The sequence below is a fragment of the Andrena cerasifolii genome, chromosome 1, assembly GCF_050908995.1.
Source record: "Andrena cerasifolii isolate SP2316 chromosome 1, iyAndCera1_principal, whole genome shotgun sequence".
NCBI classification, from domain to species: domain Eukaryota; kingdom Metazoa; phylum Arthropoda; class Insecta; order Hymenoptera; family Andrenidae; genus Andrena; species Andrena cerasifolii.
In genome coordinates, this window is record NC_135118.1 from 13,033,866 (window position 1) to 13,059,076 (window position 25,211).

Genomic DNA, 25,211 nt, shown 5'->3' on the forward strand with positions numbered 1-25,211 from the left:
CAGAAAACTTTTAAATTAATGCGTATTCACTCTTAATGGGCCACGTCGCTGGCACTTGTTTCGTGGACCAATAACGGTTAAATGCAATTATGCACTGGGTCGCAGTACTCGGATATGACGGGGTCTAAAGTATCTGCGGGAAAAATTGTTACTGTTCGATTTTTTGGAATCAAAATTTACGGGTAATCGTGATTTCAGTTAACGTTATCAAGATATATTTAAACAAATTTAACACTTGACATAATTAAATATGTAAATAAATGGGTCTTCCACATTTATTGCGCTACTCTTCGTTTCTAAATGACATTTTGATTTTCCAGAGAGTTTTATAAATAATTTGAAAGGTACGTCCGCCAATATGTGTTACCTTTTTCATCGTTTTTGGTTATGAAGGAGCATAAACAAAAAGTAACAAAAATGTGCGATGATTCTACAAGGTTCTTTGTTCCTTGTTTTTATCAATGATTATTTTTTTAATCACTCTTTCGATATGCACCGTTACTAACGGTGTCAGGCACGAAATTAAATAAGAAATAAACTAAGACAGGTAGAAGCATATTCTTCCACAATTTGTATCCCAAATAAGGTCATCTTGCAGGATGGTGTCGCAAGTTCCCAATGATTCCATCATGCCTAATACGGAGGCCATCTAATATACTATCAATTAGCATATGCGTTGGCGTATACACGTGGAGTTAATTGTGTGCGCTCCCAGTAGGTTTTTTTACCATGCATATAAATCTGAAAAATGTCGTAATTATAATATCCTAAATATTTTACACTGAAGGATATAGAAGTTTCTCTTCTTTTTCCAACAACCAAAGTATTATTTGTCGTGCACAACAATTTTCTTATAACACCATTACACATTTCAATTCATATTTAAATCACTACTATTTCGAAGAGATATGTTATTTTACATTGCAAAATTAATTTATAATGTAGTATAAGATTGGCATTGTAGCATTTTAGTATTAGTAATGTTATTCTTAAATTTAAACGTATAGAAATTAATAGAAAGAGAAATCGTTAAATTTATTAAAAAAAGAAACTACGCGACTAATCAAAAAAATGTACCTGATATTCTTGGCTCGCCTTCTCATGAGACCCATTCTGACCCCACTGTATCGCCGTTTTACCAAACACCTTGTATGCGAGTTTAAAATACCACGGGCTTAATAAGCAACGTTTAAGGCGCCTGAACCCTTAAGTGTGATTCACTTGTTCGTGGATCATTAGAAATTGCATAAGAATATGCCAAGTGCATCGAGAAATGCGGATGCACCAACACTGATACAGGTAGCCACACTTACGCCCACATGGCCACTGCAGTACCTCGTCTTCAAAGAACCATACCTTCTAGTAATTCCAGTAGTTCCAGTAGAATGTGTCCGTCGACACAGACATCTGGATTTGTAAATTTTGGGGGTAAATTGAAGACTTTGCAGCAAGAGCGGTGCAGCTCCGTCTTTACCAACTTCGAGTAAATTAGAAAAGAACTGTTTATAAAATTATTGCTTCGACTTAACATTAAAAAGAGAACACTTATTGAAAAAAATATTTTTTTTCACGCAATAAGTAGTATTGATGTTGATAAGTTATTATTTTTATTTTGGGCGAAAAATATTCTATAATAAAAATATTAATATTTGTATTAATATTAATATTATTTAATAATAGAAATATTAATACTCCTATTAATATTAATATTATTTAATAATAGAAATATTAATATTCCTATTAATATTAATATTTTTATTTTTATTTATTTGCAACAATTTGTAGTAGTAGTTATTGAGTTAATAACTTTTTATTTCCATTTTTGGAAAATTCTTCAAATCTGCAGCTGCCGAAAACAAAAATATTGCACAAAACAGTAATGGGTGCAGGTACAAAATTTGCAACAAACCGCATATTTGCTATCAAACGTGCACCAAACGACGTAGATTTTTTTAACGTATATTACACGTCATAATTCAAAAACTGTAAAAAATGGAGTGTTACCCCTCTTGCTGCAAGGTCTTCAATTTGAAACCCCTGTTACCAGTACTTTCTAAACAAACACCAAGAGCTGCACTCTGAAGTATGGATCAATCACTACTCCTGCGTGTCCACGCCCAATTACTAGAGAGAATGACTGTAGATTTCTGTTATTTGTGCTCGAGAGGAAAAACGAATCAATCAACCCTTAACCTGTCAACGGGGGTAGACGAGTTAACTCGTCATTTGGAAATTCTTCTGTGCTGGGTAGGGCGAGTTGATTCGTCCCGCTAATTGAGATTTCATTCTTCCAAAAGGTGTAAATAATGTATTAAAATGGGTTGATTCGTCTGTAATCACAATTCCAATTAGACTAAAGACGTTTGTGGTGAAGAAACGATGTACTTGACAGGTTAATGGTATACTAAGCGATAGTGAGGTTTGTAGGTAGAGTTAACTGGAGGCGGTGGGAGAGAAATGAGTTCATGGGAGGTCTTTGCTTCCCAACCATTCAATATTGATACCTCGTTACTAGATCACCCACCAAACTTCGAATCTAGTTATCACTATTCCCACATAATTTGCACTCTTTAAAAGTCTTCAATTGCTCTTCACTATGCCCATTTTCCCATTTTCTTTTTGGGTATTGGAGGCTTCACTAGTGCTCATTGTCAGTACGCTTTACCGCCTGACTTCGCCCCGAATTTAGATTTTGAATTTAAATTTTTTTTGTGTGATAATAATCACATTCATCTGGATTAATCAGGCATGACGAGCTGAGGCACATTTCACGACCCCAGAGTTTTTCGTTCGATAGTTTTTAGACGACAGACAAACACACAAACATACCTATAAACTTTCCGCTTTGTATTTTAAGATAATAAGCCATTCCTTCTTTACAGTGTTGTTCACTGTTCGATAGCTGGTCAATCGTCGAGACCGTCTATATTCTGGACACGCTCGTACGTCACTCCGATTTCCATTTAATTTCTTGCTGCACACGATCGTGTTCTTCTGGCCACGAAACACGTACATTCGATTTTTAGCTCGATCGCCCGTGAATGATTCAGCAATCGTTTCGAGAAACCGAAAGAAGACACGTGAAATGAGAGTCCCACGTGCGTAGGTGTGTTGGTTGCACCATGCCGCCTTTAGTTTCGAATTGGGAACGTTGTTTGTCGCGTTCAGCGCTTGGATAAGATTTTGTTGTATTCTTTCTTGTCTCCTCGAGGGAAATAATAGAAATGGTGTTGAGGGAAGAAACAGTTTGCCTGATTCCAGAAACGAATAAATCCAAAATGCTAATAACAGAGTAAGGATATTAGAAGTGAGAGCCAACTTCGTGACACGACTACTTTCTGCTTTTATATTCATATCGAGAATGCACTGTTGTAACTTGCTTGTTGGTTCTCGATTTTGTTTCTTCAAATTTGTATTGTTTCTGAAATATGCGCCTTTCTGAGATGTGCATTTCGTAAGGCAAACTCGTGGAATCAGTTTCGTTAAGCTACTTTGAAGTGGGGAGCACAGAAGCTCAATTTTCCATTCGGTTAGTAATTTAGTTACACCATCACTCTAAAGATAATGTATTATATAGATATGAATCTTAAATATGAAGCTCAGCGCGGAGATTGACATTTAATATCTTAAAAATCGTTTCATTTATGGCGATGAAATTTCATCGAAATTTATATTATCAGACAGTCTATAAATATTGTAAACTTGAAAGAAAATGTGTTGTCAGTTATGCGAAATAGTGTCTCTGCAAAGTTATTAGCTATTTCCCCTAACAAATTGCTGAATCGTACTAATTTAATAGATTTCAGATAGAATTGAGGACCTTGCAGGAAGACGGGTGTAGCTCCATCGTTACGAACATCGAGTAAATCAGAAAAAAAAAATTATAAAATTGTTACTTTGATTTAATATTGAAAAGGGAATTGATACTAATACTAATTGAAGAATATATATTTTCACACAATAAGCATTAGTTATTGAGTTGTTAAGATTTTATTTCTATTTTTGCGAAAAAATATTCTATAATAAAAATATTAATAGTACCTAAAATTAATATTTCTATTTTTAATTATTTGCAATAAATCGCTCGTTTGTTGTCGGGTTTGCACCGAACGGGCACCAAACGATGTAGAGAATTTTTTTTACTACCTATATTGCACGTCATAACTCAAAAACTGTGAAAAATGGAGCTGCACCCTTCTTGCTGCAAGGTCCTTAATTCTAGATCGAATTGTTATGCCGAATCTGTACCCAGTAGGAATAGAATTTAGTGACGTTAGAAAGCTGCATGGACATGAGAAAGCAATACTAGCCATGCAATTCAATTTCTTTGCTGCTGTTTAACATAACGACAGGGCTGTTAGCAAAGTGGATAAAACGAGGACAGAATGTACAGCCACTTATTGTTTTATAGGATAGTACGTTACATACATTCTATTCAATCCGTCCGCGGCATATTAAGCGTATGCGAATGCTGTTTACAAGGATAACATGAAAGAAACGCCACCCATGACTTTCATTGTTGAATTGAATCATCAGATTCCTTGAATTTGTCTGGGACGACGCCATTCATTCAGTAGAATACAGAACATTGCGTAAACTTAAATAAACACAAGTATGAAACATTTAGTCGGTACAGTTATAATGCATACGATCAATAGTTGCAACACACTTGGTTATCCTTGATCACAGCATTTTATTGAATGTATGTAAAGCCAACAATAAAGCCTTCTGCTTACTAGGATTATTTCTCGTAACATAATTAAGATTGTCAATAGACAAAATATCTGAACAACTCGAAACTACACATCAGTTCCCTAAATCCCCCAAAACTACGCTATAACCAGAGTCAGATTCAAATTTCCAGCCATTTAATTATGCAATGAATACGAAGGCTGTTGTTTCGCCTTCTACTTCGCCTAGTTCAACCTTCTACCTAGTTCATGCATCCAGTTAGAGCTGTAAATATTCGAATAATATCTACGAATATTTGAATAATTAGGAGCATTCGAATACTCGAATAATTTCTTCGAATATTTAAATAATTAGGAGCATTCTAATACTCAAATATTCGACAAAACTATTCGAATTCTCGAATATCCGAAGAAATTATTCGAATTCTCGAATATCCGAAGAAATTATACGAATTCTCGAATAGTAGAAGAAATTATTCGAATTCTCGAATATTCAAAGAAATTATACGAATTCTCGAATAGTAGAAGAAATTATACGAATTCTCGAATAGTAGAAGAAATTATTCGAATTCTCGAATATCCGAAGAAATTATTCGAATTCTCGAATATTCGAAGAAATTATTCGAATGCTTAGATTATTCGAATACTTAGATTATTCGAATACTTAGATTATTCGAATACTTAGATTATTCGAATACTTAGATTATTCGAATACTTAGATTATTCGAATACTTAGATTATTCGAATACTTAGATTATTCGAATATTCGTTACAGCCCTAATCCAGTACTTGTAAATATTTCAAAATTTTTCAACAGCCTTCAACTATTGGCGCACGAAATTTTATAATTAGATAATATAATAAACAGTCGAGCCGCAAATGCGTATGGCGTGCATAATGAATACTATAATTTCCATTCAAACTCCTGAAATTACCAATAGGATTAGTCTATGGCACATTAACATTCGCGAACATCGAAAGTGGGATACGGGATAGTAAGTTGATAGCTGGCGTTACCTGGCGGCGATAACGAACGCGATACCGGGCGATGCTCGTTTTAATAACGATTCCGTGTATCGCACAGACCACGCATCCTTTGAATCCTGCGGTCGGGGCTGGGCTCAAAGAGAATGCGGAAGTCTGACTGGATCTGCCCGAATATTTATCGTAACCGCGTTCGATGGAACTCCGCGGAGTAAGTACATAACAGAAGTTGCAGGTTTTGCAGTACATACACGCCTTTACCGTACACCGTTGACCCATTAATCACCAAGGTTGGACAGGCGTTACATAAGCAGCCTTTCTTTGGGGATTATCCTTATCCAACTTGGGACGAATAAAATCTGCAATTCTTTGCAGAGTGCTTTGTAATATGGAATAATTGGTATTAAAACACTCATTGGTAATATGAGTCTAGACATTTTTGCAAATCTGTAACTTGTCACGAAATCTGACTCGCCATATCTCATTCTGCACTCAAACGTCATCTGAATATTCTAAATAATGTACTGTGATACGCATCAGCTTTCCTCTATTTTTAGCTCTGCGCTTTACTAATGCGATTACTTCGATTACCGGAGCTTCTCAGTCAAATTATTTTATGTACCCTGCATCACCTGTTTTTATGTCTTTTTTTTGGTTTTTTTTTCTGTTGTAATATGTACCCTCTTACTCCTGTACACCAAAGGGAACCCCTTCCCGTTTACAAACAATAAATAAATAAATAAACTTGTGCTTCTAATGAAATTACATTATATCTGTGAAGAGTAGGTTGGGATTCCTAGTTTAATGGAAAAGGAGTGTGAAAATGTGCAATTAAGTTTGTATAGAAAATCGATTTTAAGAATCGGTTCCGTCTCCAAATTTTTTATTATTAGTATTTTCTATTTTGCATGTGGTACATGAAAATTCAATGATGAATATACATCGATATATTTTGTGAAAAGTCGCTTTATTCAAACAGAATATGTTTATATTACTTTGTTCTTAATCATTCTTACATTATACGGTTCTCTGAAATCATGTACAAAAAGATTCAGTACAAAAACAGAATCAGTACAAAATTTCGGGTCCACGTTCTGCATACATTCAGTAATATTTACTACAAATCCTGAGATTCGATCACTGGAATATTTATAACTGGAAAAGATACGCTACGATCACTAATAGCAGTAAGAAAAATCCCAAAGCCACCTAAAAAACAGTTCAACCAATGAACGACAAGATTTCTAAGAATTGTTTCCACCATCAAAAAGGGGTCCCTGCCATTCACTGTCCCAAGAATTCCAACAAGAATATTGAGACCCTGAAACTCGAGTGATTCCGATGCAAAGTTCCAACCGACCTAAAGGTCAAACGCGGAGAATGATTGTAGTTTATGGAAGTTCGCGGAGTCCCCTTCGAAACAGTGTTGAATGGCCCCCAATTTTGCCAGCTCAATGTTAAGGCCAGCACCACGACCTGAGGTGTATACGTGTCTGCTGAGGGAGAGGCCGAGCACCAGTTGTCGGTCAGCTGTTTCGGCATACCTGAAGCCCAAGTTGAGGCGGCTGGTTCGACGAAAGAAAGATGGACAAAACGTCCCGAGATGGTTCCGTTAGCTCGACCAGCCGAGTCGAGATGCCTGGTCAAGGTGAGAAAGGAAGGGGCCCGAACTAATACACCGACTCCTTTGGAAACGCAGCATTGCTTCACATTCCATTCCTCGCGTTTCCCAAATATTTTCCACGCTTTCTATCCTTCCATCGCTCCATCGTCCGCCGTCGTGCTGGTCGAGTGCGTTCCTTTGTTGAATAGTGGATAACTCGGTATAGATACTGTTGATGGTATAAACAAAGCGTGGTCGTAAATTAAACTGTAAAATGATCGACAACAAGGATAATGTAGAGGGGAAATGATAAGGGAATATCCCGAACTCGGAATTTCAAAAAATTCTAAAACTTTGTGAATATGTAGGGAATTACCTCCTGATTACAACGCAATTTTTGTTTTCTGCCCAAATTCAATCTAAGGGAGTGTGAATTGACCCCTGAAAATTCGGCTATTTTCCGATTTTGTGTTATAACTCGCGAACTGTAAGAAATAGAAAAAAAGTTTGAAGGCAAAAGTCACTTCTTTTAATTAGATTAAAACATTTGGTAAACAAATATTTTCCGATTTTCTGTTATAACTCGTGAATTGTAAAATATTTGTTTACCAAATGCTAGATCTAATTAAAAGAAGTGACTTTTGCCTTCAAACTTTTTTTCTAGCTTTTACAGTTCGCGAGTTATAACACAAAATCGGAAAATAGCCGAATTTTCAGGGATTAATTTCACCCCCTTGGAGTGAATTTGGACAGCAAAAAAAATGCGTTGTAATCAGGAGGAAATCCCCTACATATTCACAAAATTTCAGAAGTTTTTGAATTTTCGGGTTCGGGATCTTCCCTCGTGAGGCATTAAGAACAAAAACGAACTAACCCACATTGAAAGAAAATTATTTCTTCCTGTTTTATATAATTAGTATTAACTCAATTTTGCAAAAATGTGGGTTAGTCCGTTTCTGCTCTCAATGCCTCAACTAAGATCTCACTTGGGGTACAAAGTTTGGCTCAGCGATTTGGCTCAAATTGTGTGCATAGCTAGTGCACAGTGTGTATAATTATTAATTATATACGCATAGGGTATATTGGTCAGAAGTTTGCGAGAAAATGAAATTCAAAGTTGTAATTTCTCAAATCCTCGATGCATGCCCATACGCAAGGAGAAAATTGTAATTAAATCGGGGTGGTAGCTCGCTCGCAATTTATGTACTAATCGCAGACACATCTACACAATTTTACGAATTTTTAGTTATTTGTGCGATTAGTTATTGAAATAGGTTTCAGATAAAACTTTGAACTCGATTTTCTCACAAAATGTTGGGTAGTGCGTCCTATGCACTTAACGTGTTATTACACTTAACATGGATTAACCATACGCGACACTTCACCCGAAACTTGTGCACCCGAAGCCCCTTCGTTCTAATTTGCTTCCCACTGGCCAGTTTAGCGCATAGTCTGAAAGTGCTGCAGAGATATAGTGACGTAAAGGTAGCAAGGGGTAAAGTCGATAGCACCCTTGAGTGTCTTCCCTCAAGTCAACACCCCAGGGACGTATTCAACATACGTTCTGGACATTAGTATCGCGCCTTGCAGAGATACAGTGGTGTCGTAAATGCAGCAGGGGCCAGAGTCAAGGGTTGCGCCCTTGAGTGTCTTCCCTCAAGACCCTAGGGACGTATTCAGCATACATTCTGAAAATTAGTACATGCATACTTTAAGGTCCTGGTGTGTGCAGGAATCTGGCCAAATAAGTGCAGTTTTCTAACAGGTGACGGGGAACGCAATTGGTGGTTTCTACCCTCAGAGATATCGCTTTACCTGCCACCTGAGCAGGTCTCACAGGGAGAGTCAAGAAGCTCGGGTCACCGTTTTGGCTCAAATTTTGCACATGCACCCCCGATCAAATATCTTAGGACAGTTGTTGCATGTATTATTGTTGTATGCATTCGCTCCAACCGTGGACATAATTAGGTAACCCTTTAGAGCAGTGCTCCGCAACCGATGTGCCGCAAGACGATGCTAAGTGTGCCGCGGCGCAATGCCTCTACGAGGAGGAAAAGCTTAAGATTTTTCTTTAACACAGTTTTCCAAAAACAAATTTAAATTCTCTGTATACACTTTGTAACTTCTATATGTTTTGTATATTTTTTCTTGCGATGCACCGTGGAATTTTGGGAAGGGCTTAGGTGCGCCGAGGGTGAGAAAGCTTGCGGGGCACTGGTTTAGAGATAAGAAGGAATATTATCTCATTTGATACATTTTGTAATAAAGAAAGTATACAAGCTGAAATATTATAAGGTCGTGAAGTACATTTGACACCTTAACCTGCGGGACTATCTCACTTACACCATCCTCAAACCAGGTGGGATTTTACTACCGGCTTCTTTTGTTCAAAACCGTGAAATTTCGAACTTCGTGGCAATTTTCACCCCACTCGACTTTAAAGTTAAAAATGGTATCAATCGATTCGTCTTGACGAGATCTTTCCAGTGGCATAGAAATCGCTGCTTACTCTGGTCAGTAATCACTCTACAGATGTAATATTGTCATTTCAGGCATCCCTTGCTATCATTACCAAAATCCGATGCATTGTCTGCCCAAGCTTTCACTAGCAACTCCATTCCACTAACTGGGGACCCCTCCTTCGCCTCAGTTTCCTCGTCCTCGAATTTTTGTCCCATCGTCGAGCGTTTGCTGATCCTATTCTATCGAGTAGTCAGGCCGAGTATCAGCCGAATAGGTGTGCTCGATAATGGCGCTGGTTTCCTTTTTCGTAACGGTGCAGCAACGTGAAATTAGCTCGTCGACTTTGGCTTATCGGCTCCCTTGCGCAAGATACGGTTAATTACGAACCGATCTTGCTCTCGCGAATGGCTGGGATGGTTTTGTTTTAGCGACCAGAGCAAGGTGTTTGATATTCATTACCGATAGGTTGTGAAGATCCTCGGCAGGCGATAGCATAGGCGATGCTACACTGTGTTCGTTTTATCGCGAATGCAACAAATTTTAGCTGTTTGAGGATGCAATCCGTGCTTTTGTTCGAACGGCTGTGGTATCGCGTCAGATTCTGCCAAAGGTAGGCGTGTCGGTATGTGTACATTCATTTATCGGTTCGATAAGCCTGTGACAAATGGCAATGTCCTGTTTGGTAATTATGGAATAAGATAATATAGGTATGCTAATGAACGCAGGTATTAGTTCCGAATATGTGCTTTCATTCCTTATTGTTAATTGGGAAACTAGGAAGATGAGAGACGATATTTTTTATTTCAACAGTCATTTTATTTAGAAATAAAAGTTTAGACTTTTAGCTATGTACCTAGGCTGCGACACTGTTTTACTTTATTCATCCCATTGTTCTTTTATTTCACAGTATTAAAAAATATTGTAACTAAATTTTGCTTGGTAACACCTCAATGAATATAGGTACTATTAAATGAACACAGATTGGATCAGCAGAAGCTGATTATTCAAAAAAAGAGAGGAAGGAAAGTTCAAAGTGAACGCCCTTGTTTAGCCTGTTAAAGCCAACGATACCAAAAGAGTAACACAAAACTACAGTTATTCCTTTCATTCCTGCTTTCTCCATTACGTATCATCTGTTATCATTCCTTTCATGGTACATTCTTTCCCCATCCAGTGATCTGTGCATCTACGTTTCTAAGTATTATAATATCGATGGCCTGTGCAAAAATATTGCATGTCACACTTATTGTGAAATTCGAGTTTTTATGTGCAATAAATAGTTCTTGACTGTTTCTGTATGCTGTATAAAAATCACGTTTATATCTACTTCATAAATTTGTCATAAATAATATTTTTCTTCATTATATGTCCCTGAATCTTACGTACCATTGCATGTTTAAATCTGTTTCTCTCAAAACCGCTAACAGTGGACATACACTATTTGCGCACCCAGCTACCGATATATTCTATAAATTGTGACCATCACATGGTTTTAAAATGAACAAACTTTTCTGCCAAACAAAATCTGCCTATCTAAAGGAATTGCACAAATTTAAAGGAGGTGTCTTTGATTTTTAAATGAGCACATGTATCTTTCTTATAGCAAAATGCAAGTGCACATTCTTCCTGAATGCAACCTAGAGTTACCAACTGTACTAGAATATATAGTATCGCACTATATTTTTGTCTAGACTATATTTCCTACGCATCGATAAAATTCCACATGTTTACTTTATTAATTTTTTTATTTTGTGGGTACATCAAAACTTTAATTTGCGAATCTAGAATATATAGTATTGCACTACATTTTTGTCTAGACTATATTTCCAACGCATCAATAAAATTCCACATGTTCACTTTATTTTTTTTTATTCTGTGGGCACATCAAAACTTTAATTTGCGAATTTAAACTTTAACGGAGAGGATTTTTTCTATAATGAAAATGAAGTCGCGAGGAGAGAGAAACGGTGCCAGTCTATCTCTCATAAGAAACGACCTCGTTACATATGTTAGCTTGGAGTTTCAGTGCACCCAAACCTTCCACATATTTGTTAAAGACAGTAAATTAATTAGCAATGCAGATTGCACAAAAAATATACGTTTAGTTTGATTTTGTACCACTTTCCTCTGCAAAGTACTGTATATTTCCATATTGTACTATATTTTTTATCACATTTGACCGTAAAATGAAAGTTGGCGACCCTAATGTAACCACCATAGATTACCATGGTCCGGGTCAGATTAAACCATGCGACTTTGACCCATTTCTCTGGGCAGATAATATTGACGTGGATGAATGTGATCGTTTCAAGTGCCCCACCCTGTATAATGTGTTATACCCACTATCTGTGGTTTCCTCGACGGCTATTGCTTTCTTTCGGGTCGTACCCATACATGTAAGTGCGTGTATAGCTACAAAGATAATGGCGTGGGAGGGAATCTTGCTGAAAGTGTGATAACCTTTCGGAACACCATACTTGGGCGGCACTGTACACGATCACGAATTACGGTCCGCAAATGGTCGATGGATTGGACGCTCGTGTAAAAGCGGGCTGTCTGCCCGAGGTTGATGTCCGAACCTCGCGCCAACATTCCGGCTCCTCGTCCCTTCCTGGTGGTCTCCTCGGTTCGCTTTGCAATGGCGAAACGAGTGGACAAAGGTCCAACACGTGGAAGGGCCTCACTTTCGTTCAGAGGTGTTATTATCCCGTTAACTGGGAAGGACGAGTTGAGCCAGTTGAAAATACTCCAACTACCGAAATGTCTTGCACGAAACCAGTTAATGCCTCGTGGAAATTTAATGAACAGTTGGTAGTCCCAGCGACCTTCTTCATCGCGGCGAGATTGGTGAACAAAGGGTCAATGGATGGAAGGGCCTTACTTTGGTTAACATGGTAACTGAGGAAGACTTTGAGGGCACTTCTGTATTGGATAAAGCGAGTTAATGCTGCGTGAAAATGTAATAATTAGTTTCTAATTCCTCCAATCTACTTCGCGACGTCGAGATTAGTGGAGGAAGGGTCGATGGAAGGGCCTGGCTTTGGTTAACTTGCAAGGGAACATCTTCCGAGCCCGGAAATTCGAAAAAATCTGAAACTTTGTGAATACGTAGAGAATTTCCTCCTGATTACAACGCAATTTTTGTTTGCTGCTCAAATTCACTCTAAGGGAGTGTAATTGCCCGCTGAAAATACGGTTATTTTCCGATTTTGTGTTATAACTCGTGAACTGTAAAATATTTTTTTTCACCAAATGGTAGATCTAATTAAAAGAAGTAACTTTTATCTGGAAATTTATTTTCTATCTCTTACAGTTCGCGAGTTATAACACAAAATCGGAAAATAGCCGAATTTTCAGGGGTTAATTTCGCGCCCCTCGAGTAAATTTCGTCAGCAAAAAAAATTGCGTTGTACTCAGGAGGAAATCCCCTACATATTCACAAAGTTCCAGAATTTTTTGAATTTTCGGGTCCGGGATCTTCCCTTGTTGGTAACTGAGGAGGGTGAGTTGACTTGTCGAAGTAAAGTTCAGATGACGCGGGTTAATGCTGCGTGAGAATTTAATAAATACTTGGAAATGCCTTAAATTATTCTGTACACTTCTGCTGCTCACATTCAGAATTTTAGTTCGCTTCATCTGCAACATAGAATTTCCAACGTCAGACCAGAGTTGGGCATTATTCGAGTGAAGTTTTATATAATAAGTAATCTTCGATTAAATATTTCGAATAAAATGTTAGTCGAGAATACCGAGAGACAAAAATTTCGAATAACGCCCAACTCTGCGTCAGATTAACGTAGCAAGTATATTCACCAAAACTCCCTTATTCCAACGATCATTTCTCCCTGTTAAATTGCAATAATGGGCGGTTCTACCGTGCACACCCACGCACCTGTGCATTAGCGAGGAGTTTGGTAAAAATCCCAAAAAGTGTGCAGAGCTGCACGAGACGTTTGATTTTGCGATATGTGCCTGCAAGCTGAAACTCTACATCTTGACTGCGCCCGAGTGCATAAGCATCTACGAAATGGCGAAACGGGGCCATCATGGCACAATAATAGCGGTGCAACCGCAGATTTCGGGACGTCCGCTCGTCTATTAATAAATTTAGGAGAGGACCATCTATTTTGGAGACGATAAGCTCGCTCGAACCAAGTTACACTCTGTCCGACGACATTGTTGCGTGTGACGCGCTCTTCGGTCGCTGGAAGGCGCGAACTGAAAACGAGGGAGGACTATTCCGCGAGCTTCCTTGAGCTCGCGCCAAAACGGAAACAGAAAAAAGTAGTTCGGGTCAACTCCCGTATTCTGTTTTACATCCTGTTGCGCGTGGCTCGAAAGGTTTTTCCGTTTGCGCTGAGAACAGCTCGCTGTTGGCTCTAACACATTTTGCTTGAGAACTGCGAGACAGGAAGAAATGAGTTGTTGCCTTCTACTTAAGGCCGTCGTATGCTATCGACTTTTTGTCCATCTATGGTTTAGTTCAGTGTTTCTCAAAGTGGGCGCTACCGCCTCCCTGGGGGGCGTTTGAATTATCTAGGGGGCATCAGGCATAGGGGTGATGAGAATTTTAATAGAATAAGGTTGCTCGTGATTGCCCAACGAAGTTTATTAACTCTTCGTGGTCACACGGGGTGTATTGCACCCCAAGAGCAATTATCGAATTGATATGTCGCGCCTTTACGTCTTTCAAAGGGGATTTATCGCAAAAATAAAAATAAAAAAAATATTAAGAGAATCGGTTTTTCCTCACAAGCGTGGAAAATCGCTGATTTTCAACTACACATTTTGTCATATCAAAATTTGCATTTCTAGAAAAAGACCACGACTGTGTAAGTATTGCGAATGTACAATTTTCAGTGAAAGCTTAAAAGATTCAAAAATACGGAAATGGTAACTCAAAAAATGACGCTGGGGTGCAGTGAACCCCGTGTGACCAACTTGTGATTATAAGCAGTGACCACGAAGGGTTAAGTGTGCAAAACTGTAAAGGCACACGCACATTTTCTTATATCAATGGAATATTTTTTATATCAATTGTACCAATAATATTCGACGGGCGGCAGCTTTAGAACGCTCGGAATAGAGGGTAGATTTAAGGGAAAGGTTGTAAGGTAGTTGAGAAGTCTAGAAAAAGAATTAGAACGAAGGAAAAGGAAAAGAAAATATAAAGTAGGTGCAGCAGAAAACGAAATGTTCAATAGATTTAACAGCTAAGAATTATAAAATCCCTACTTATGTGCGAGGGATGGGTTGGTTTAAGAGTTTAGATACTGTTTTTGTAAACCAAGTGCATTCTTTGGCCTTGAGCTAGGTTAAATTAATATTTCCTTCTATGTAATAACTATCCAAATTAACACTATTCACATTACTTTAGGATGAAATTAACATTAAGCGTGTAATAATTATACATTAACGATTGGAACGAAACAGGAGATACTTCAGAAGCTAGAAAATGGCGAGAGTACCGCAAAATTAGCAACAATATACAAAGTTAGATGATCTATGATAGCACATTTACAGTATTTTTCATTTTTATACTATTGTAATGGACACAAGGATAATTGAGCTACCTTTTATGAATAATATTTATGAAGATATTTATTCAACTAAATTAAAGATGTTGGAGATTCAACTGTTTCGAACTGGATTCCGTGACTGAGACTGGTGGCTTTTGAAATAGTAATGCTCGCGAATAAGGGAAGGGAATGCAATAGGGGTTTTGAAGGTTTAGGAATGTAAGAGAAGGGATGACGAAATAAGGCAGAACTGCAGGATTTTGGGGAGGTGACGCATTAGCTAACATGACGATGGGTCGCAGGGATGACACAGTGTTTACATTTAAGCAGCAGTAGTTTACGTAGCTCAGAAGTAGTTACTCTGATTCATGTTTGCAGAGATAGTCAGATAAGTAAACATTACACTATCGGTCAGTACATTACACTATCGCTTGTGTCGTTCTTATTGAAATATAGAACAAACACCACGAGGAAAGTGACTGCTCCTCTCCCTATTAATTCGAATACTGGAGGTTCGACTGTTTCATATAAAAATCTTATATCTTAGTGGCAATAAGTATGGAAGTCACGTGCGATAAAATTGAGTGTGATACGGAATACAATTACTCGCGTCTAGCTGTAGGAAGGGGTGCCACAAGTGATCAGAAGCCTGTTTCAGTATGTTGTCATTCGCATGAAAGCAAATTAACATGGAGGAGTGAAGGCAGTCATTGCATATGCAGGTCAGCTTTTAGCGTAAATGGGCTTATACATACTTTGTTCCTGCTGGTAGTGCAAGATATGTTAACTGACTAACGGGACACGCGTCGAACGCGGCGTGACAAAAATTGTGTCTCTCTGAAGTGGGTAATCATGTTAGGTTTTGTGTATTCAGACATGCTAAAAAAATTTGCGGATACCGGTAATTAATGGGGTTCTTAAAATAGGAATTGATTATTGACGTTATTTAATCAATTCCTAAAAATGATTGTCAAATAATATTAAGAAAAAGAAGAATAAAGTGGGTTTATATGATAGGAAAATGGGTGTATTATGATACGCCCTGTATAGATACGACGAACATTGATTAATACAATAATGATAAATACAATAACAAATTTAACGATGTATCACCGATTTTAATTATGGATTTCTCATAAAAATGTAATTCTCACCTCACGAGTTCGATAATCACGGTGAAAATATTGCTTACGCGATTTTACATGATTCTTTTTCGAAACTGAGGATAATTAATGTAACACTGGATATTTCGAAATGAAGGGAAAATATAATTATAGATTCTGTATTCTTAATTGCATGTTTTTGTATGTTATACAATACTTCCATTGTTAATTCAGCACATACATATATATTTTTGTATCAAATTGCCACTGAAATTTTTAAAAACTTCCAAATATGTTCTCATGCCTCGATTCCTACACCTATAACCAACTTTTTATCAATCACTAGATAAGGGAAATGATTTATAAGTATTAGAGGATTTATAATTATTCTGACAGTACCTTACAGTATATATTTTACATTTATTTTATTTATCCCTATTGATTTTAAATATTTCACGTCAGTTCTTATAATTTAATTTAATTTAACTAAATAATTTATTTATGACATTATAGAAATAATTTCCTATTTTAATCTTTTTGGACGATCTTCGTACTTTTGTACACAGCGAATAGTCTAGTACAACAGGAAAGCTAGAAGAATTGTTACAGGTATCCCATATTTTCTTGTCTATTGCACAAGATGTCGGATAACGGTTACACATGTTAAGTAGTCTCAGCTGTGCTATGAGCTTGATCGAGAGGGTCGATGTAAATGTTCTCTATCGTAGCAACATACTCCTAGGTGCAATATTGAAGTTTCCAATGCGCATGCCCAAACCAAAGAGAGTCACAGCGTGAATTCTGTTGGAAAAGCATTGACTGTAAACATACCAAGCACAACTGACGGAACTGAGAAAGCTATAAGAAAGTAAAATACATACATATATATTAGCTGCCGTTTCGAGTCCACTCAACTGCACCAACTTTCTCGTTTTCCTATTTACCAACCCCTCCAGCTTTTCTAACGAGCCCAACAATAACAAAAATCATCTATCTACATATTTTATTTATTTATTATTATATTTATAAAAAAAGAAGCTCTGACTGGCCAGCTGATTGGCTCATCAATGCTCAGCTCAAAACATTTAACCTGGGAACGTGAAATTTGGGAGGTACATTGTTTTTATGATGTATGCACCCACTAAGGAAATTTTTTTTTGAAATTCCATCCCCAAGGGAGTGAAAAGGGGTAAAATGTATTTTCTCGGACTCCATAATATCTCTTAGGCCCGATTAGATATCAATTTGGTTTTTACTTACAAAGGTTACCCACAGAAATGCCTAAAACCCAATTTCAGGATATTGCCCTAAGGGGGTGAAAAAGGGTGAAATGTGTTTTCACGAATTCTTGAAAATCTCTTCAGCCCGATTTAATATCGATACTTGGTTTTAGCCTAATAACACAAATGCCTAGAAACGAATTTCTAAATTTTGCAATAATCAGCCCTTAAAGAGCCAAATCTTGATGTGGTAACATGACGTACTAAATGTACATTGACATGGGGCGTCATAACCCGGCGTTGGTAACGTGGGGAAATGTAAGAAGAGTAGTAAGGTGGGGTCCCACAGACCCCGCAATTAATTTAGTGTTTTATAGAAATCCATATCTTTAATTAAATTTTTATTACCCAAAAATACTTAACTAATTAAACATCTTTAATTTTCAACAAAAATATACCGCCTAAATAGCTTATATAATGAACAAACTAAATAACACTGCCACGCTGTTAAAAAGTTATACTCAATTTAAAATCTGGAGTCTGTGAGACCCCGCCTGTTCAACGCCGGGTTAATTTTTAAATAGTGCATTCGTTATACAAAGGTTACTTTACAGAAATTACATAGAGAAATTACTTAGAAGGAAAGGCATATAAAAGTTGCTTTTAATTATTATTCTACCGTAGCGAAGCACGTGTACTTTGCTAGTCAACCATATAATGTCAACACATTAGTATCAAATGACAAACTCGATACAAAGACCTATCGTCTCCATTCTCTCCCACCACTATAATATCTAGTATTGCACCTACTATATTTTTGTCTAGTGTACTATATACTGCTAGAAAAAGTTATAGCATGTAAAAATACTATATTCCCGATACACCAATAAAATCCTACAGTGTTTACTTATTTTTTTATTACGGCAACATCGAAACTTTAATATACGAATTTAAACTTAAAATTTTTTAACGCAACTTGAAAAAAGCGCCACCTCGATTTTCTCTTACCCAGACATGGAGAAAAAATATATCCACCTGGTTTGCATCCCCATGGGTGGCTTCTAATCTCGAGAAAAGTGCCTGAACTTGGTTCGAGGATGGAACATCTGCCCCCTTCACCCCTCGTGGGTTGCCACTCGCCGCCACTATTTCAGACCGAGTTCCTTCCATTGGAAGAGTTTGGCTTCCAGCGGGACACTGTCTACAGAAGGTCGGCGTGCCTCTCACCTTCGAACGGACGACCGTTCCGCAAATAGACGTCGGTAACGGGCTTACGTAATCGGCGTACGCGCGATTTCCATCGTTCCACCGCGGATTACGCTCTTCGATTTCTGATCCGAGCGTACCGCGTGCAGAAGACGTCCGCGGAACGAGAGGGACCATCGGCCAGCGAGCGAACGAGAAACGACTAAAAGCGGACTCGCACGCATCGGGTCCGTGACGGTTCAGTGCCGTCAGCGTCGGTGGTCAATAGGGTTTGTCCGTTTACAAAAACCCGGTTTAGAAACCGTTTTTCAATTAAATTTATAAAATTCGAAAATCGGTTTTAGATATTAGAATTAATATGTAAACATGAATTAATTAATTAACTAAAAACCTTCGCATTTTCACTTTAAATCGCCTCGGGCGCAAGGATATTGTAGTAAAAGTTTACTGTAAAATTTCCAGAAGAAAAATACTAAATAAAAATAAAGATTTATAATTTTTATACGGATTTTAGTTATTTTAGTTTTTTCTTATTTGGTTTTATACAGATAGAGTATATTTTATTTTCTTATATTTTTTAATTCCATAAATATCAAATGCACTGAAATTTTTTAAATAAGTATACATATTTTTTACTGTTTTAGTTTTTTGTAAAAAATCGGGAACCGGTTTTCTTAGAACACTGGAATTCGAAAAGTTTTCTTTTAAATGTCGGTTTTGTATAAACTCTAGTGGTAAAAATATCGTTTCCCTGTTTCGGAACGGAGCAGTTCACGCTTATCCGTGACAATTACTGATTGTGAAAATGAAACAAATAGACACTGATAGCAGTGAACCGTCACGGAACTGATATGTGTGAATCCGCCTTAACCCTGCGCACTCCACGTATGCTTCACAGGCATACCGAAGCTTGAAATGAAGTCACGCATTGACATCATTAAACTTTGTACAAGTGAACGAATTCGTGATTCATAGAACTCGATTATTGATTTCAGAATCTATACTGTGCTCTTCCTATACCCAAGTTTTGTGCATTTTAACCTGTGGAAAAAGAAAAAAAAATTTATACAAAAATATAAAAATTCAGAGCATTTTTAACGATAGAAATAAAACAGGATATTCTTCCTTCAACGAGATCTAGGTGCCGTAAACTAAAGAGTTAAGCTAATCTTTCGTCGGCAGAAGCGACGGCTCGGAGGGGTCTGATCGATTTGAAGGGGCATTTCTGAAAACCTTGCGTCACTGAAAGTGTTAATGAAGACAGTATCGAGCAAAAGGTCTGTGGTCGATTGACGAGCGAATAAGTTGGGGTCAAAAGGGTTAACAGGTGAACGGCAGAGGGCTGACGAACTTCGACGGTTTCCTTCGGATTTTGGCGTTCCTCCAATATGCTAGCTTGTTGCACCGCGAGCGTCGCCAAAACGGACACGTTTCCACGCATCTCGGGCACATGTGTGCCAGTATGTAATTATGGAAGTCTGAGTGAAGGACCTGAGAAACCTGAGCCAATCTTTTGTGTTTGTACTTTTTAATACAGACGAAAGTAGAAATATCTTAAAATGAAAAATGTGATGTAGAAGTCTTGGATGAGACGCTGTAACGCTTAGCAATTAAAAATATATCTAATTTATTATATATTTTTCATGTTATTCAGTAATAATATATATATATATAATTTCTTATATCCTTTTCATGTTTTTTTTGGTTTATTATATATATATATAGTTCATCATTATATGTAGTTCATCTCGAAAACTAATTATAAGCTTAGGGGCACATGACTTATCTAATTTATTATATCCTTTTCATGTTTTTTTTTGGTTTATTATATATATAACATGAAAAGGATATAATAAATTAGATAAGTCATGTGCCCCTAAGCTTATAATTAGTTTTTGAGATGAACTACACTTTTCTCTCAACTACCATATGCTTTCTGAGGAAAACTTCAATCGATTAAATAATCAAAATGTTGGTCTTATGTCAAACAAGTCTCTATCTGCTTGACAAACCTACTTAACCCTTTACCTCCCACTCATTTTAAAAGTGCGTAAAATTCTATAGCCTATTTATATTTACTTTTTTTTTTTTTTTTAGCAAAATCCGTAGTTTTCCTGATAGTACAGTAGTTTCAATGTTTTTGGTTTAGAAACCGAAGATCCAAAAAATCAAACATTCTCTTCAAAAATTAATTGTGGATTATATATAAAAAAAAATCGATATTTTCCATTTCAAAATACAAGATAGAACATATATATCAGTCCCACAATTTTTAAACAACGATTCAAGGGTTAATACGGTTTGAAGATTTTCAGCATTTATGTACTCGATTGAATTTGTTCCATCAACTACTATGCAATGAGCTTAAAAATATCGTTCTAGCAATCGTTAGAGGAGGAAGTGCTCCGCCCCGAATAAATGTATGTAAACATTATTTCGATTAATTAATAGTCGTTCATTAAGTTCATAAGAGCCATAATTACAGACCTAGCCTAGTCTTAATGCATCCTGAGTAAGTAATAACTGATTATGTAGTTTATGGTTGTTGGCGCGATATTTTTAAGCCGATCGTACAGGGTTATTAAAGACGCATGCTGGTTTTATGTCAATCCATTTCTTGTTACGTCGGCTCGTCTCTAGATTTGCACGTCACGCGGTTCAATTTACATTTAATTGCTGCAATCATCACGTAAATGGCTACGTAGGATTTGCTTTAGTTTCCTTACGTTTCTGTAGGAATACGTTTCCAGTGACAATTTTTTAACGTAGCCTTTTTTCGATCGATTAACTGGTTAGAAATTAATTACTAAATTCGGGAATTTTTCGGAACTTGTGGTATATTAATATAAAAACACTGATAGCTAATATTTACATTATCTGTAAAGCACACTAAATTTAATAAATGACTATGTGTAGGAAAGGATTATAAGTAAATAGGTACTTGCTATTTTTATTAAATTAATTTCTAGTGCAGTGTTTCCTAACATTTTTTGAGTCGTGACCTCCTTTTATAATATTCCAATAACCTACGCCCCCTCTTCCCCCATATAAAGTAATGTAAATTTAACAAGATAAGGAAAACACATTACAAATAGGTAAATTTGAGAATATAATTCTAACTTAATAATATTTAATTATAAATACAGATACTTAAAGATACTTGTATATATTTAATTATCTTATTTAGTGCGATGGGTGTGCTGACATCTAGGTAACCAGCTTTTTCTTTTCTTAATTTGTGAAAAATCGGTGTTACATCATTAACCCTTCGTTGACACTCTAGGTGTGGGCCATCCATAAGCTGATTTTGACTGATTTTGAAGCCTGTACCTTTTCTAATATGTAGAATATCGTGGATATTCGTGGAATATCTCTGTTTTTTCTATTACCGAAATAGTCTACCTTCTATATGCAAAATAAATACCTTTTTTCCAAAGCCGACTAACAAACTATTTATTCTCTCAAAATATCATCTGAACAACGACTCTGTAGATTTTTAGCTTCTAATACTGAAATTTGTAAACATAACAATTTTTTGAAGATTTTTCGTTTTTCCCTACTAATAATCTAGATTTTTTTTACAAAAACCGTGATAAAATTTCACTGAAAAAACTATTGGAATACATTCTAGAGACCTTGAAACTGACTCGTGCTTATTTTCATAACGATTAAATTCTTTAGATGAAAATGACAGTCGTTCAAAGATTACTCTGGGTGTGAGCTGTCCAGTATGTGAAAGTTGATCGAAAAAGGAGGTGAGTCAACGAAGGGTTAATAGAATGTGGCAATATAACCATATTAAAATAAGTGCTAAGAATCGTCAACTAACAATAACGACAACAACTACCCAGAAAACACTTCCCACAGGTTGGAAACCACTGTCCTAGTGTATATACATAGAATTATTAATAAAGAATGCTTCTAAAACCTTAATGAAACTTATGAAAGCAGAGATCAAGACAATTTTTTCCTATGTATTGAAAGATTCTGAATTCATAGTCACACATGTCTATGTGCTTGTAAAATAAAGTTTGTTGTTTATTCCTGTTTAAATCTCAATCATATACCAGAATAGGGTCACTTTAATCGATACACCAAGAAGCTTGTGAATTCGATAATTTATCGCCCATTTATCAGGCAATTAGTAGGTACCGAGTAATGGGCACTTGATAGATTTCCAACGATTCCAACCCGATTCCATTTTATCTAACGCTTTGTATCTTAAAGATCGTTGTTACGAAATGCGCGTGGCGGTTGCGTCACAACGTCTGATTTGAATGACCCTATTATTAGCGTTGTTATCTAGCAGGTGTCGGAAGGGAAGGTGCGAATCGAACATGCAACATTCGCAGCGCGAAATTTCTCCGCGGTCGATGGTTATTGTTTCGTCACTGTACATACATCCTTTCGTAACGTCACGCCTTATTGCACGGCATGATGGTACCCACGCCGAACTTTGTTCCGACTGCGACGTTTTATCTGTCTCTTGACGCCTTAAGGTGGATACACTGGGGATCCGCCCAGCTGACGGCCAGCAACCGTCGGTTTACTTCGTGGACATTGGACAGTCAGTGACTGATCCTGAAGCGTTGCCGTGTAAGGATATTTATTTCTGTTTGCTTTATCGCGAACTTTTATTTGAAAGAAGATTACAATTTCTGCTCACGTCCCCATTTCTGCTCATTTCGTATTTTTCTTATTATTATATGCGTTACGTTTGTACTACAGTTGCAAGAAAATAATTCTAAATTATTTAAACATTTACGCGAGTGTTGCACGAGCTTGGGGCAATACATACATCGCTATTTTTCATGAGCAGAAATAAGGACATTTAGAGCGTTATATATTTAATTACAAATTACTAATAGTTAAGCATCTTGAAATATCTTTCTTAAATAGTTTTTGAATTGGTTGATTTATTATTAAAGAATTAATCAATTACTCTGCAAATTTTCATCGCAAACAAATTTTGTGCACCTTCTTTACGACGAGTAATCTCTTAAATGAGCAGAAATTGGGACATTCACCTTATTGAAGATTTAATGTTTAACCTGTTAACCGGCGAAGACGAGTTAGCTGGTCACTAATATTACAAAATTGCGTCCGTTGCAAAAGAATGCAAATGTCATTTGTTTCTTGTTACCACTGTGGAGGTAGTACACCCTCTGATGTTTCTTTGCTATTTATTTATATTTTTCTTTAGCCATTTTTAACACATATGGTTACTAAATTAAAATAAAAATTCACGTGTTTATTAATAATATTATTTGTGTGAATTTTTTATATGTTTATCTGTGAATCCTTTTGTCTGCAGTTTTATCATTATATTTATGTCAGAAATAACGCAAAGACATGTTGATTTGTTTAGTATTTAAATTGTTAGTATTTAGTCTCTATGATTTGAGCTCGGCCCCGTTCAAAAAGCGTTCGTTCAGATCGTTCAGATCCCCTTATGAGGAGGTGAATAGCGATATAAAAAAAGAAAGTAGTATGTAGCCTGAATCAAGCTTTAATAGCCCACACCAAGTATGTGCAGGCAAAGAATTAATCCTTGAGCGGTGAACGGTTCGGGCGATCTGACAGAAATCGATGCCTGGGTCCTCTTAGACCCGTGCTGACTACTTATTCTTAGGATAAATCATTTTCTTCGTTTTCTGCGGTTTTCTCTATTTAATTACTATTTGACGCTTGGGTCAAAAAAGACCCAGGCACCTCCGGTCGAAGGGTCAACTAAGGGAGACAGAAAGAAGAATATTGTCTTCCTCTGAATTCTCCAAATCGTTACTCAGGAATCACGAAAAAGCTTGCAAACAGAAATCCTGTTTCATTTTGAAGTCATTCAAAGAATGTGACTTTTTCGAAAATCAATTCACGGTATTAGTATTCACTAGTGTTTTAATTATCATTCAGTTAGCTCCCAGTTAGCCCCGAAATGGAAATAGACTTTGCTGTTTTAACCCTTACCTCATGTTTTATAGCACCTTCTTTGTGTAGGAGTCGTCCTTAAATTGCGTAAGACCAAAGTCTGGGGAGGGGTCACGAATTTCTTATGTTTCCTTATAAAAGGTGAGAGGGAGGGTCTTTCAGGTAGCGTCTTACATAATATTTTTTAAACCTAATCTTCAATATGAGTAGCTTAAAAATTATGTTTCATCGCACACACGAAACCGAGTTAAATGAATTATATGAACCTTTAAATAAATTTGTAACTGAAAAAATGCAATGTAAAAAAGTCACGTAAGGGAGGAGGGCAGGACATTGGAATATAAAATCTTACGAATTTATATACCAGGGGGGGGGGTCGCCAAAATTACCCTTACGTAATTTAATTTACGATCCCTTAACATGTACCTACTGCAAACTTAAAAAATTGCTACAATCACTAGTTAGCAATAAAGCGAACATTTGGTAGAATATGAAAT

General features: G+C 36.8%; 1 protein-coding gene and 1 long non-coding RNA gene across 8 annotated transcripts in view; one reads left to right on the forward strand and one right to left on the reverse strand.

The window, feature by feature from the left end:
- The window catches only part of Amph (amphiphysin), an 80,897-nt gene that overhangs the window by 35,141 nt on the left and 20,545 nt on the right, over positions 1 to 25,211 (forward strand). The window lies entirely within an intron of this gene.
- Positions 16,425 to 19,066, reverse strand: LOC143372829 (uncharacterized). The gene is made up of 3 exons (XR_013086371.1): positions 18,592 to 19,066; positions 17,245 to 17,324; positions 16,425 to 17,164 (listed from the first exon to the last, which is right to left on the reverse strand). It is a non-coding gene; the product is annotated as an uncharacterized LOC143372829 (long non-coding RNA).